The sequence below is a fragment of the Chlorocebus sabaeus genome, chromosome X (assembly GCF_047675955.1).
Source record: "Chlorocebus sabaeus isolate Y175 chromosome X, mChlSab1.0.hap1, whole genome shotgun sequence".
In the NCBI taxonomy this organism is placed as follows: Eukaryota; Metazoa; Chordata; class Mammalia; order Primates; family Cercopithecidae; genus Chlorocebus; species Chlorocebus sabaeus.
Genome location: NC_132933.1, coordinates 6198923 through 6215701, shown reverse-complemented (window position 1 = coordinate 6215701; position 16779 = coordinate 6198923). Strand labels below are relative to the sequence as shown.

The 16779-nt window shown below is 41.7% G+C and overlaps 1 long non-coding RNA gene across 1 annotated transcript; it reads left to right on the top strand.

Annotated features, from left to right (window-relative positions):
• Positions 1–9447: 9447 nt before the first annotated feature.
• On the top strand, positions 9448–16525 carry LOC140710725 (uncharacterized). The gene is made up of 4 exons (XR_012091828.1): positions 9448–10069; positions 11261–11318; positions 14973–15308; positions 15500–16525. It is a non-coding gene; the product is annotated as an uncharacterized lncRNA (long non-coding RNA).
• Positions 16526–16779: the final 254 nt, after the last annotated feature.

Below are 16779 nucleotides of genomic sequence, written 5' to 3'. Positions count from 1 at the left end.
TAATTCCTGCCAAGATCTAGAAGAAGAGGGAATGGGAAGTGATGGTTAATGAGGAGGTGTTTTCTCTTGGGGATAATGAAAATGTTCTGGAATTTGATATGGCACAACTTATTAATAGTTAAGAATAGTGAAAATTACTGAATCATACTTTTGAAGTGGTAAATTTATGGTATGTATATTTTTTTAAAAAGAAAGCAAGAAAGCAAACTAACAACCCACAGAATTGTGGTGGAGAATAGGAAAGAGCATCAGTAGAGAGCCTCTTTGGGGTGCAGCCCTACTGAGCTCATAAAAGCGAGGAGGGGGCAGGAACTCTGATATAACACTCCCACATGATGGACCTCACTCTACACACAGGTAGAGACAGATCACCATTGGGAGACTTTGAAGGTGATAGCAAAAACAAAGCCTAAACCCAGCTAAACTACTGAAGAAATTGACCATACACTTCCCTCGCACACAAACTTACAACCTAGCTGAAGAAGACACATTCCAATTTACGTGCATTAACATTATTTACCTCAGCCTCTACTGTTCTTTTACACATGAGGACTGGCATTCAATAAAAATTATAAAATACAAAAAAATTAATAACTAGTAACTCATTTTCATGAAGAAAAGCAATAAACAGACCTGGACTCAGAAATGACCTAACTGCTGACTATATTACAAAGTTACTTGGAAAGAATTGTGATTAATATGTGTATGAGTCCATTTTCACACTGCCGATAAAGACATACTCGAGAGTGGGAAGATTACAAAGAAGTTTAAGGGACTTACAGTTCCACATGACTGGGGAAGCCTCACAATCATGGTGGAAGGCAAGGAGAAGCAAGTCACATCTTACATGGATGGCAGCAAGCAAAAAGAGAGAGAGCTTGTGCAGGGAAACTCCCCTTCATAGAACCATCAGATCTCATGAGACTTATTCACTATCACGAGAACAGCAGGGGAAACACCTGACCTCATGATTCAATTACCTCCCACCGGGTCCCTCCCACAACACATGGGAATTCAAGATGAGATTTGGATGGGGACACAGCCAAACCATATCAGCATGTTAAAGAATATAGTGGAAAAACTGAACAATATGTATGAAGACAGGTATCAAGAAAATCATGAATCACTGCACACACTTGTTAAAATAATTGATTGGGAGGCCATAAGACTGAAGCAGCTCTAGCACCCTGAGTTCCAATGTAAACAAACTGAAACTTTACTCAATGCAAATGGAAAAATGAAACAAATTTTACCAAAGTTGGCCAACTAACCTCTAACAGGGGCTCTGCCAATTGGAAACCACCAAATAACCACTAACTAGGGGCTTTAAGACTACTGCTTCACTTTTTTTTTTTTTTTTGAGACAGGGTCTCACTCTGGTGCCCAAGCTGTTGTGCAGTGTTGTGCTCATAGCTCACTGCAACCTATGCCTCTCAGGTTCATGTGATTCTCATGCCTTAGCCACCTGAATAGCCAGGATTACAGGTGTGTGTCACCACACCCAGGTGATTTTTTTATTTTTAGTAGAGATGAGGTTTTGCCATGTTGGCCAGGCTGGTCTCGAACTCCTGACCTCAAGTGATGTGTCCACCTCAACCTCGTAACGTGCTAGGATTACAGGCATGAGCCACTGTGCCTGGCCCTACTGCTCCATCTAAACCAAAAAAATATTTTCTTTTCCTTGCTTCTGCATGCACATCATAAAAGTTCTGCCCTCATGCCCTTTTGGTGAAGCCCTGGATCACCTGTGGTTTTATGCTGTCCAATTCATGAATTGCTGTTTGCTGAAATAAACTCTTTACAATTTTAATTTTTCTAAGTTTATCTTGTAACACAACTATTTTCAGTTTACTGTACACGTTGAAACAAATAACTGATCTCTGAGTGATGAGAGATGGAAAATAAAGTGAGCCCTAAAATTTCCTTAGCTTACTGTCTGGAGGACAGAGTACACAGCAGGAAAGCCTTGATATTTTTTGAGTTGAGGAGGTAGAATTGGGAGGACAGAGAGACTAAAAATTGCAGAACAAAATAATGAAGAGGAGAAAGTCATATAGAGAGAAATCTCCAGAGCTTACACGGGTATGAGGATAGTTCTTGTTTCCTCTATTCAGAGTGAAAAACCTTATAAAGCATGGGACATCAGCTAAAAATCTTAAGAGGGTTTTGTCCAGGTTATGAGGCATTATAAGCTATAGACTAAAAACTGCTCTGATCTCACCTAAAAAGTTAAGAGCAAGACTTGAAAAAAATGCTACTATTTTCAAGAAACTTACCTATGCTGAAGAATAAATTCCAATAATATTTTATAGAAATACAAAAGTATCCAGCACTCAACAAAAACTCACAATGTCTTCCATCCAATCACAATGATCAATTTTGTAAAAAAGCAGAAATTATGATCAATAATGAGGATAAAACACACACATGACACCGATAATAGAGATTGTAGGCAAAGACAATTAAAAAATTCTGAATGTATATGAGAACCACAAAGCAGAGGGGAAAATGAGGGATAAAAAATACTTAAGGAAATAATGAAAAGTTTCCAGGTTTGATAAAAACCATAAACCCCAAAATCTAATAAACTAAAAAAAAAATCGCAAGAACAATAAACGTGTATAAAGGTATACCAAGGCACTTGATAATCAAATTGTTTAAAATCACTGAGATTTTAAGAAGAAATCACTAGAAACTTTTAAAAGTAACCAGAGATACAAATTATGTACATTACCTACAAAGGAACAAAGATAAGGATGACAGCAGATTTCTTGTGAAAGATAATGAAAGCCAGAGGAGAGTACTATCTTTACATATTGAAGGAAACAAATACTAAATATGTAAATTTCTATATTGATGAAAATATATTCCAGGAATAAAGATGAAACCCTTTTGTTTCAGGAATGCAAAATTATAATGAATTTATCACCAACATATGTGCACTAGAAGAAATGTTAAAGCAAGTGCTCCAGGCAGATGGAAAGTGATGCCAGAGAAAAATCTGGATCTATACAAAGCAATCAAGAGCCCTAGAAGGTGCAACTGCATGCAAAGTATAAAACATATTTTCCTTATTATGTAATGTCTTCACAGCAAGGTGACTGTTTAAAGTAACAGTACTTAAAGGTATTAAGTTAAAAAATAGCAATGTATGATGTGGCTTACAACATATGTAAATGCAAAATGTATGCTTAGAATAGACCATAGGATGAGAAGGGGAAAATGGAAGTATACCGTTGGTTTTTATGTATCTGACTATTATAAGTGCCACTGGGTAGAGCTGAATAGAGATGACTGTTTTCCTCATTGCACATGAGGCATATTAATAAGGTGAGCCTGCACATAACAGACATTTTTTAAAAACACTCATCATTTATTATGTGAACAGAGAGAGTGCTGTGAACTCCAGACAATTACTCTTTAATATTCCTTAAATGAGAAACTCTTACAGAAAGAACTTTACCTTGTTTTCTTAAAGGAAATTAAGAGACATATCTCTAATAAATTTTGGTTGATATGAAACCATCTGAACATCAGTCAAGTGGATTGTGCACCATGTGCGGAAGCAGAGGCAACAGGTAAAAGTAAAATGAGTCAAGATCCTTGTTCTTGTTGAGCATGCTTGTACATGGTCTAAGAATACTCTCAAAAGAAGGAAATACAGTGAAAATGCCCATAATGCTGTTTGGTGATGATAGGTTGTAGCAGGGGCCTCTTTTCCAGAGGAGAGGCTGAAGCAGGGCTAGGAATGAGGTTAGAGACAGAGATTGGGGCCAATACTAAGGAAGATCCTTGCAAAATTCTAAGAGGGATAGTGGATTCAAGGGAGGGAGGGAGGGAGGGTTAAACAGTCCCATTTTGAGAATAGAGAATAGATAAATACGTAGAAGAACAGTGTGTGCCTATGTGTGTTTAGGTCAGGGGTAGGACAATGAAGAAATGGGTAAACAAGAGGTGACATGGTGAGGTATGCTGATGATAGAGATTGGGGGCTATCAGTTGTTGGCAGGGCTGGAGAGCCAGGAGGCAAAATTGGGATTCAGTGCATTGGGCAGAATGGCATCCACATAGATATGTGCCTGTGCAGGGGCATGATGAAGCCCACCTTTGAGGAAGGTCTTCTAGCACAGAGCTTTCCCAGTAGTGCAGGGACATCCCTAGTGTTCTGTAGCAGGTGAGGCATCAGGGCCCACTGCCTAAAGGAGGGAGAAAGGATGCTGGGTGAACGGACTCTGGGACTAGAGTGCTCACTTCAACCAGACTGCTCTGCCTTCTAATGTTCATAAATTGGGGTTCTATGGAAGGCTTCAGTTAAAATAAGGGATTCTATGTCTAAAACTTGGCAACCATAGTCTACTTGTGAGATATGGGATGCATCGTGGTGTCCTGGCATCCTCTACTTGTGCCTAATATTGCCTTCAGCCCTTTGCTTCACTAACTTTAGTCACTGCAAAGTTGCCAGCTGCCTACAACACACTAGATTAGAGGATGTTTAACAAGGAAGTATGTACCATCTCCATGGGTTTTCCATCTACCCTTCAAATATCTGCACTTTAAACCAATCCTCTATTCCAGACATTATCTGCTGACATGTAGACCCACTTTTGTAGTCACAGGACACAGGTTCTCTGTTGTGACAAGAACGCGGAAACCATGGGAAGCATTCTGAGCTGGGAACATCACCTGGATCATTTTTCATAGACCTTTATCTACAGTTACTGAATTAATTGGTCCTTGGCATTCCCACTCCAGCTTACCCCTCCTTGCAGATGCACATTCCCTAACATTGCTCATTGGTATTCCTAGCCTGTATCAATGGTCAGCCACCAGTCATCAACTCCACTCGCATAGCACCCACCTCTATGAAGGGGGTCCACTGTACACAGGAAAAAAATTGTCAGCCTCCACTGGGGATCAAGACAGCTCCCTGCCCTGGTGAGAGTGCACAGGATTACTAGAGTGGTCAAGAGAATGACTTAGGCAGCCAGCTATACCCTTTCTGACAGGAGACAGGGAAATTTTAATGTAGCTGATTGTATATGTATATGTAGGTGTATATGTATATGTACATACATATATTCACTCCATGGTTCCTGACACTCTCATAGATCTTGTTATTTCCTAAGTGAGTAAAACAATAAGAATATCTTTCATTAAAATATTTGTTCTTTTGTCTTTGGTTCCTGAAGCAGCTTCAGAACAGCTTCAGAATAGTAAAGGTGGAAGACAGTCTTTTGTTATACTGTCAGAGTGCTTTAGGCCTCAGAAGCAGACCTCGGAAAACACCATCTTGCTCTCTAACTTTCTTTTGCCCCCCTTTCACCTTCTTCTTTTTCTCCCTAAGACAAGCTGTAGAAATGAAAAATATACTCATCTCCTCTCACCTGTCTTAGAGCTGGTCATAAATAAATTCTCTGACCTACCTTGTCTGATTGTAGGTCTTAAACTGCCATTTCAGAAGAGGTCCTGACCCATACCCTGGAGGACACAATGCTGCTCAGGGAGAACAGGAAGAATCTGAACAGACAGGCCTTGCTGGTTTCCTGACTCAGTCTCTTAGTATTAGGTTATATCTTTCTGTCCAATCATATTTCTACACATCTGTCCATGCTTTAATCATGCCTATCCAATGAAGTCTTAGTAAAAGGTCCAGGAGGACAGGATATTGAGAGCTTCTGAACAGCTGAATTCATGGAGGCTTGCAGAAAGGTGTATAAGAACTCATCCATGTGCCAGGAGAGTGCTGCACCCCAACTTCATGGGAACAGAAGCCCTTGTAGGGCAGACCCTCCAGAACTCGCCCCACGTACCTCTTCATATGGCTGTTTCATTGTGTCCTTTAAAATATCCTTTGTTATAAACCAGTAAACATAAATGTTTCCCTGAATTTTGTTAGCTTATCTAGCAAATCAAGCCTGAAGAAGGGGTCATGACAACCTGAAGTTGAAGCCAATCAGTTAGAAGTTCCAGGGGCCTGGACTTTTGACTAGCATCTGAAGTGAGGGCACTGTTTTGGGACTGAGTCCTCAACCTGTGGATCTGATGCTATCTCCAGATAGATGGCATCAGAATGGAATTGAATTAAAAGGCACCTAGCTGGTGTCTGTGTAGAATTGATTTCGTGCTTTTTGGTGAGGAGAAATCCCCATACATTCAGTCACAGAAGTCTTTGTTGATTGTTGTGGTGTGAAAGCAGATGAAAACAGGGATTTTTTTTCCTACACGGCTAAGTTGTCCAGCATGCCACTGGTGCATTCAGCTATCAGGCCTGCTCACTCACATCACATGGCCATGTCCAACTGGAGATGATGGTGTCCAGATTTCCCAAGCCTATTCCTGCTTATTGTCCTGTCCTCCCTCCTCCCTTTCCCCTTATCTCCCTCAGGTCCCTGACCCCACTGGGCTGAACTCTGGATTGAGAGCTCTGAGTGCCAGCCTGCCTGGGGCTCTGTGGACTTGGTTGTGTGCATGGTCTCTCTCATGGACTCTGGCAGTTGCCCTTTCTTGGATCCTCCTAATGCCCCTCAAGAGCTGAGGGTGTCCTGTCTTCTCTCCTTCTCTGCCACCTGGTCAGTCTGACTGCATTAGTCCACTCTCGTGCTACTATAAAGAACTGGCAGAGACTGGGTAATTTATAAAGGAAAGAGATTTAATTGACACAAAGTTTCACAAAGCTAGAGAGGCCTCAGGAAACTTACAATCATGCAGGAGGGGAAACAAATATGTCCTTCTTCACATGGTGGCAGGAAGGAGAAGTGCTGAGCAAAAGGGGGAAAAGCCCCATATAAAACCATCAGACAACTCACTCACTATCACAAGAACAGCATGAGGGTAACCATTCCCGTGATTAAATTAACTCTCACCATGTTCCTCCCGGGACACATGGGGATTATGGGAGCTACAATTCAAGATGAGATTTTGGTGGGACCCAGCCAAATCATATCATTCTGCCCCCAGCCCCTCCCAAATCTCATGTCCTCACATTTCAAAACACAATCATGCCTTCTCAACAGTCTCCCAAAGTCTTAACTCCAGAATTAACCGAAAAGTACAACTTCAAAATCTCATTTGAGACAAGGCAAGTCCCTTCTGCCGATGAGCCTGTAAAATCAAAAGCAAGTTAGTTACTTCTTAGATACAGTGGGGTAAAGACACCCATTCCACCTGGGATAAATTGGCCAAAACAAAGGGGCTACAGGCCCCATGCAAGTCCAAAATTCAATAGGTCAGTCATTAAACTTTAAATTTCCAAAATGATCTCCTCTGATTTCATGTCTCACATCTAGGTCACACTGATGCAAAAGGTGGTCTCCCACGGCCTTGGGCAGCTCTGTCCCTGTGGCATTGTAGGGAACAACCCCCTACTCAACTTCCCTCAAGGGCTGGCGCTGAGTGTCTGTGACTTTTCCACGTGCACAGTGCAAGCTGTCAGTGGATCTACCATTCTGGGGTGTGGCAGACTGTAGTTCTCTTCTCACAGCTCCACTAAGGAATACCCCAGTGGGGACACTGTGTGGAGGCTCCAACCCTACATATCCTTTCATCACTGCTTTAGCAGAGGTTCTCCATCATGGCCCTACTCCTGCAAGAATCTTCTTCCTGAACATCCAAGAGTTTCCATACATCCTCTGAAGTAGGCAGAGGTTGCCAAACCTCAATTCTTCACTTCCCTGGACCCGCAGGCTCAACACCACAGGGAAGCTGCCAAGACTTGGTGCTTGTATCCTCTGAAGCCATGGCCTGAGGTGTACCTTGGATCCTTTTAGACATGGCTGGAGGGGCTGGAACACAGGGCACCCAGTCCCTGGGCTGTACATAGTATGGTGGCCCTGGCCCAGGAAACCATTTTTTCCTCCTCAGCCTCTGGACCTATGATGGGAAGGACTTCCATGAAGGTCTCTGGCATGCTCTGGAGACATTTTCCCCATTGTCTTGGTGGTTACATTTGGCTCCATGTTACTTATGCAAATATCTGCAGTTGGTTTGAATTTCTCCCCAGAAAACGGGATATTCTTTTCCACTGCCTTGTCAGGTTACAAATGTTCCAATTTATATGCTCTTTCACCTTTTGAATGCTTTGCTGCTTAGAAATTTCTTCTGCCAGATATACTAAATCATCGCTCTCAAGTTCAAAGTTCCACAGATCTCTGGGGCAGGGGCAAAATGCCATCAGTCTCTTTGCTAGCATAGCAAGAGTCACCTTTATTCCAGTTCCCTACAAGTTTCTCATCTCTATCTGAGACCACCTCAGCCTGGACTTCATTGTCCATATCTCTATAAGCATTTTGGTCAAAGCCATTCAACAAGTCTCTGGAAAGTTCCAAACCTTCCTACATCTTCCTGTCTCCTGAGCTTTCCAAGTCTCTAGAAAGTTTCAAACGTTCCCACATTTTCCTGACTTCTGAGCCCTCCAAACTCTTCCAACCTCTGCCTGTTACTCAGTTCCAGAGTCACTTCCACAATTTTTGGTATCTTTACAACAGCTCGCCACTACCCGGTACCAATTTACTGTATTAGTCCATTCTCATGCTACTATAAAGAACTGCCCAAGACTGGTTAATTTATAAAGAATAGAGGTTTAATTGACTCACAGTTTCACAGGGCTGGGGAGGCCTCAGGAAACTTCCAGTCATGGTGGAAGGGGAAGCAAATATGTCCTTCTTCACATAGCAGCAGCAAGGAGAAGTGCCCAGTCAAAGGGGGAGAAACTCCTTATACAACCATCAGATCTCATGAGAACTCACTCACTATCACAAGAACAGCAGCATCTGGGTAAACACCCCTGTGATTCAATCACCTCCCATGGGTACCTCCCATGACACGTGGGGATTATGGGAACTACAATTCAAGACGACATTTTGGTGGGGACACAGCCAAACCATATCACTGGCCAAACCCTTCTTGAGTAAATATAAATGGGAATTTCATGTCAGAAGATGTTTACTGCTGGTCTTTCTTGATGTACCACTTGTGAGAGAGGTTATGGTTTTTACCACCTAGGAAAGTTAGTTTACGTGCTCAGTACTCAGTTTTAAATAAGACTACATCAAAGGCATGCTTCATTTCTGTTACATTACCTTTGAATTATAGCACTCACTTTAGATTACTTCATACAGTTTTCACCTCTTTGCTGTCGTTTCCCATCTATTCTTGTGTGTTGTCTACTTTTTTTCATTAGACCTTAAACATATGAATCACTGATATTTTATATTCATATTTTATAAGTATAAAATTTGTGTCATACTCAGTATGGTTTTGTAACTTGCTTTGTCACTTCAGGCTCTTTTTCCTTGCCTTGTGCCATGCTGTGGATTTTTTTTGTGAAAAACTGAATATGATGTATTTGGTAATAGTAAACCAAGATGAAAAGCGTTTAGTGTGATACTTTCTGTTAATCTGACTAGGTCTTGGACAGGGCTTAATGTTTGCTGTAGCTGTAGGTGCCAAAGCCTTCAATGCCCCACAGTATTCTTTTTCGTCTCCTCCTATTGTCTTTGGTTTTCTTAATAACTACCAATTAAATTAAGCCTGCGTCTTCTAGCTCTTCATTCATTGTCATCCACCATCGATATGGTTGTAAGGTGTTAGGGAAAGAATTGAAACCATTTTTGTAAATGTTATAAAATTAATTGGGAAAGAAGAGAGGAGGAGAAATGAAAACAAACCAAACTTTCAGCACAGTCAGCATTAATCATTAGATTAGTTTGCTCTCTGATCCACTCCTCATAGTCATTTGTCTCTTTTCCTCAAAATCACACAGACCTTGTTATCAGATTATAGGTCCCCATAATTGCTCTATAGATAGCAACTTAAACATTCTGAAACGTTAAGTTTTCCTTTTGAGATATTCTTTCCAATCCTTCATACCAGTGAAACCTACTGATTCTAGCTGGTCTGAAGGACCCCAGGAGGAGCTGACTCACGGAAGAATGCGGTTTCCACATCCTGATGACTTCATCTGTCTTACCCCAACCAATCAACCACTCCAACTTTCAGCCTCTTGCCCTCCACGATCTTCTTAAAAATTGTCATGCACGTCCGTGTGAAAAGACCACCAAAGAGGCTTTGGGTGAGCAATAAAGCTTTTTAATCACCTGGGTGCAGGCGAGCTGAGTCCAAAAAGAGTCAGCAAAGGGAGATAGGGGTGGGACCATTTTATAGGATTTGGGTGGTAGTGGAAAATTACAGTTAAAGGGGGTTTTTCTCTTGCAGGCAAGGGCGGGGGTCACAAGGTGCTCAGTGGGGGAGCTTCTGAGCCAGGAGAAGGAATTTCACAAGGTTAATTGCTCAGTTAAGGTGGGGCAGGAACAAATCACAATGGTGGAACGTCATCAGTTAAGGCAGGAACCTGCCATTTTCACTTCTTTTGTGGTTCTTCACTTGCTTCAGGCCATCTGGATGTATACGTGCAGACTTGGGCTCAAAGGCCTGACAAAAATCACATCCCAGAACTCCTTGGGGAGATGGATTTGGGGGTCTCCTCCTATCTCCTTACTCAGGGCCCTGTGATAATTAAACTTTCCTTCTGCAAACTTTGCTCTCGTAGTGTATTCAAGTGTTACTGCTCAGTGAGCACATGAACCTGTTGGTCCTATAATAGGATCATTCCATAATCTTAGGATTGAATTGCAGGAATTATTGAATGTGTGTCTCTGAGTTGTGATCTTCATGACTGTTTCACCAGCAGTATAGTTTATTTGCCCCATTTCCCCCAACTCCTTTTGCTAGCTCGTGTGTTCCTATGTAAAGAAAGATTGTCAAATCAGGCAGCTCCAGAACCAGGATAGGTTCAGAGCAACTCCGGGGTTGCCACATGATGAGATAATATTTGTGTACCAATAAAGGATAGTAATATACAGAAAACAGAAGTGACATAGAGTAAGAACTGGATAGGCCACAGCTGGGCATTTGCCTTGTTTGAACCTGCTTTGAACAGTTGGCTCCTTGTGGTTGACTGAGACTCAGTTGCTTGTTACAAGGTATATTACAATCTGTTTATACTTCAAGTTAGGTTACACTACACTATGTATAGAGGAATCTTTAGGCCAACCTTCAAATATGTAGAGGGGAAGATTTAGATCAAACTCAGTTATGCCCTTTAGGTAAGACAAGAAAGCTAGAAGTTTGCAGTGGGAGGAATGCCATTCCCCAAGCTGGGATGACGCTATGGCAAAGGCTTTTACTGCTGGAGAACACCTTTATTATGGAGAAGACTTTGAGTGTTTTTCACAATGGCTATTTTTCTCCTACTCCTTCCCAGATGAATGAGAGAAGCTTGCTCAGATCTTCAAGGTGCAAATTGGCTGATGCTCCTGGAGGTAAAGCACTCAACAGTTTGCCTCCCAAGACTGTGGCTGCCAAGTAGTTTATCACTCTTATGGTACTCCACATTCAGCATCTAAAATTTCATTAAATTGCCACTTAAAGGTTTTTTTACTAGGTTACAGACCCAGAATCATCTACTCACGATAAGCATAACTTAGCTTTGTCTCTTTGCACCTGACTCTCCATATTTTGGGTGGTAATTTGCCCTGCAACATCAATTCCTTAGTATGTGTGAGAAAAATAATTGATTTTCAGTTTGCCAAGCATATTTTTGTAGTAAAAATGACAGTGTCAATGTTCAACACCTTTACAGTCAGGGCTGAAGTTAGAAGCCCTGTATTAATTTTTAGTTATCGATTTATTATTATGTATACCTGTTACAGTAGGCAGATAGCCAGAAATGAGCAGGCAAAGGAGTCCCTGGGAAAAGGAGTCCTGGGAGACAGTGCCCACTGACAGTCAGAAAAAAATAAAAACAAAAATAAAAACCAATGGCTATATTGGCTACACCTGGCCTTGTGGTAAGGCTCTTCCAGCCCAGAAGGGGTCTTACCAGGCCCTAACCAGAGACAACAATAGTAGGGACTTTTCCTACTGAGGATCATGCACACTCCTCCCATAAATCACCCTGGAATAACCTTTTGCTTATTGTAATAGTGAAAAACACACCCTGGGGTGGAGACTTTAAACGCTAATGAGCTATGCCACGTGTGTACTAGTATGCACAACCACAGAGCATGTGCGGTCACCTAAAACATTTAGGGATCACCTAAAACATGATTGCAAGTGACATTCCCTTATGCCCCTTCATGAATAATCATGTAAGATTCTCATAAAGAGAGTCCCCCAGCACTAGCTGTTGCTGGCTCATTCTGTCTTTCAATAGCCCACTCTGATTTGTCTTCCAGAGTGTACTGTCTCTTTAAACAAACACTGCTATTGCTCTTTTTCCAGCCAAACCAGTCTGGAACTATTTTCCACAGAGTAAGTCTGCTCCTCTCTAGAAGTATTCTCTTATATCCTTAATAAACCTTTTGCTTACATTACTAATTACTAATTTGCTTACAATACTAATCTCTTGGCCAAATTCTTTTCCCCAAGTTAGACAAGAAGGGAAGATTCCTGTACTTCCCAGGAAAACACCTACCTTATCAAGATTATTCCAGTCATTCATTTTCTATTACTAGATTGTGCATTTTCATTGTATCTAAGTAATTGTTGGCTACTACATAAATGAGCCAAAGGTGGCCCCTGCGTTTTGCCCTAAAATAACCCCCATGGCATTTAGTTCTTCACAGCAAGTAAAGCCCACTAGTGCTAAACTCAAATTCTTATGCATCCAATTGCTTTCAATATAGTCCAGATAAACATATTTTTACAATTTGGAACCTATCTATTTTGCATACCCCACAAAAATGCACCACTATCTGCTAACCATAGAAAACCTGCAGCTGTAAAAGACCTCCAAGCTGCTGTCGTCCTTTGTAACTCTCCTCTTACCCAGAGATTCCAATCTTGCTATTGAGTAACATTTCCTAGACATGTAAACCACCTCATCAATTTCTTCTTTCCTGGAAGGTTACTTGCCTTATTAATCTTCCCAAGATGATTCTCTCCCCTCATGCAACCCTGTCCAAGTGCTTCCCAATAAAACTGGCTGTATGTTACTGCATCTCATGGTCCTGCCCCTTTCCTGATCAACTCTCAAATCCTTAAACTAATCACAGTAATCAAAGGTAACAAAGATTTTTCTCCTCCGTATTCTTCAAGAATTTTTTATTTTAGTTTTGACATGCAGGTTTATGATCCATTTAGAGTTGCATTTTTCTATGAATCAAGATATGGACTGAAATTTATTCTTTGCATATGGATATCAACCTATTCCAGACATAAGTGTTAACTATTCTTTCTCCTTGTATCAATAATGAATTCTCCATAAATACGTGTATGTGTGAGTATATTTCTAGACTCTCTTTAGTTCCATTGATATATTTCCATTGTTATGACAACACCACACTTTTCTGATTATCGTCACTTAAGTAAGCCTTGAAATTAATTACCGTAACCCCTGCAATTTGTGTTGTCATTTTAAAAGTTATTTTGGCAACTCTAAGTTCTTTGTACTTATACGTGAATGTGAACACCAGTCTGTCAATTTCTATTTTTAAAAAACCCTTTCAGGTTTTTTGTATGGATTTGATTTAATCTGCAGGTAAATTTGGAAAGAAAGTACATCTTAATAATATTAAGTCTTCCAACTCATGAATAAGATAGCTATCTCCATTTATTTAAGAGATATATACCGAAATAAACTTTATTTAGGCACTTATCCTTCATTAATTTATCACTGCAATATTTCGTAGTTTTCGGTGTACAGATCTTCTACCTATTTTGTCATAGTTATGTCTACGCATTTTATGTTTTCTAGTGTTATTTTTATTTTATTCTTTTCTTTTCTTTTTGAGACAGAGTTTCGCTCTTGCTGCCCAGGCTGGAGTGCAGTGGCGTGGTCTCGGCTCACTGCAACCTCCATCTCCCAGGTTCAAATGATCCTCCAGCCTCAGCCTCAGCCTCCCATGTAGCTGGGATTACAGGTGCCCGCCACCACGCACTGCTAATTTTTGTATTTTTCATAGAGATGGAGTTTCACCATGTTGGCCAGGTTGTTCCTGAAGTCCTGACTTCAAGTAATCCACCTGCCTCGGCCTGCCAAAGTGCTGGGATTGCAGGTGTGATCCTTCGCGCCTGGCCTAGTGTTACTTTTAAATCACACTGTTTTTAATTTCAATTTCCAATTTTTCATTGCTAGTATATAAAATAGAATTAATTTTTGTGTCTTGATATTTTATCTTGTGACCATGCTAAATTCAATTATTAGTTCTAGAAGCATTTTTATTTTAGATTTGTACACGTTTCTGCATAGATTGAAGACGGTTTTACTTTTCCCTTTCCAATCTGGAGGTCTTTTTCTTTCTTCGTTGCACTGAGCAACAAGTATAATGTTGAACAACCACCCCACCTCTGTGAACTCAAACGTCTTAGGTTGTAGTTTCCTGCATGCAAACACCCCGCACAACTTCTGGCAAATGAATATCTCCCTCATCCCTCCTGTTAAAACCCAAATCTGGTACTACACACACTGAGATGAGCACAATGCCCACAGTTGAAACAAGACTAATAAGATACTCAGTAGAACGAGGCTATTTACAGCATGAGAGTCTGGCAGCCCGAAGGCAGCGATTTCAGATTGGAAAACAGAAAACTGAAGGGAGCTCAATGGACACTAGGAAAAGAATGCGGGATGGAAATTTTCCCTGACAGTAACCAAGAAGTGAGTGGTCTCCAGGTTACACAGGATAAATTTTTAGGAGGGAAGTGGGATGATTCACATCTCTGCATACAGCTAAATTGGCCATATTACCTTGGAGGGATTTTTGGTGAGATGTACAAAAATTAGATAACCGTGAAGGGTAGGAGAGAATGGAGTGAGCCACCGAATGAGGTGGCCATGGGGGAAGGCTTGGAGGGAACACTCTCTCCCCACTATGTGACCTACCAGAACTTAGCATGGGGAGATGAAGAGGGTAGCAGGTTAGTTTGGATGGCTGTATAGGGTTGCTAATGAAATGCTACGTTTCTCCAACCAGAGCATCTTGGCTCCTTCAGTGCCACCCCTCCCCCACCATCACCGCAGAAGTGTCAGGTTGGTGTTTTGTATATTTAAGCCTTCCAGAGCTACCACTGGATGGGTAGTGGCTCTCTGACTAATCAAAGCTTAGGGATGTGGTTCGTCATTGTCCTGGGAGGCGTATATATGGGGAGGCCAGGTGGCCTGGAGTAGACCATTGAGAGACGAGGACAAGGTGAAGATGGCTGGGAAACCATGAGCCTCCAGCCCAGTTGTGGAACAACCACCTGCCAACACCAAAGAGGCGAGGAAGAGGAAGACCCCTTCTCAATCAACGTCCAGAAGCCCTATCAAGGTGAGGAACCCACCCAAGCTCCTCCTCGTCTTCCCCTTGACTCCTCCCTCCCAAGACTTCTACCCTATCCTGGCCTGACACAATCCCCACCCCAGCCTGTACCCCTTCTCATGGAACCCCTCTTTCCACCCCTCCTCCATCCACTTCCCCAAAACCAATGCCTTTCTGTGAGCTCCTTGTTGTCCTTCCAGGTTCCCAAACAACCAGCAAGGGAAAAGAAACCCTTTGATGGAGTTCCAGAAATGAAGCCTCTCCCAAAAAGACCACTGCTTTAAGAAAACTTCAGGAAGGGAGTGGGCCAACACTATCAGGCCACTGTGACCAGCTGAATGAGGAGCTCAATCAAAATGAACCACAGCAGGACCAAAACCATCTCCAGTGTGTCCCTGGGCAGCCAGTAATTTCAGGGCAATACCAGAGACCTGAGATCTATCTGTGAAGTCACCAGAGGTCTAGTCCCCAGAGAAATAGCCAACAAGGTCTAGGGTACATTTTATACCCAGCAGGGCATGCTCCATGGTGATGAAAATTAAATGAATCATAGAACAGAAATATATACAAATACATGTTGAATGTTAACAGGTATTTTCACAGGTTTGACTTGCTTCTTGATAGTTATTCAGACGCTAGGGAAAGGTAAATCAAAGTGAATGAAATAAGCAACTAAATGAGACCTAATAATTGGCCTTTGATTTTAAATATTTAATCTGTTATCATAAACCTTATCAATAAAAATAAGCCTAAATCAAAAAAAGAAAACTAAGTGAATCTGTTGTAAACTGATACGTGTCTACGTGTTCTCAGATGGTGGGGAGAGAGGAAGGAGGGAAGAGGTAGTGTGTGGGAAGGGACAGAGGTGGGTGTTGCCCGTTTGGGGTCACATGGGCAACCCCAGCCACGTTGATTCACAGTTAGCCAAGCACACAGGAGAAGGATTAGGGTCGGGGCTGAATTCTGGAGACAAATTTCCTCCTTAACACGTTGGCCCATGGGAGAAGAGGAAAAGGTTGGTGTATCTGTGCGTGCTTGCAGGGCTGTGGACCTAGCTGGGGAGAGGACTTATGTGTATGCGTCCAGTGTCGCCCCCCATAAAAGGCACGCAAAGTAATTGCCCTCATAAAAACCAAAAACCTTCCTACTAAAAGTCATGAACAGCACTCTGAAGCACTAAATTAATGGTGTTTGGACATCGAAAATCCAACACTGATTCAGCAACACTCTCGCTTAAAAAAAAAAAAAAAACCTTTGGAATGGAGCAGTTGGCTACCAAGGATGGGGTGTGGGAGTGACTCATCCCTGGTGCAGGCAATAAAGGGGAGCATTGTCTACACATTATTATTTGAATTCAGTTTTTATTTGAGACAATTGTAGACTCACATGCAGGTGTAAGAAATGATACAGATAGATCCTGTGTACCCTTTAGGTGCCTTCCTCTATTGATAACATCTTGCAAAACCATTGTATAGTCTCA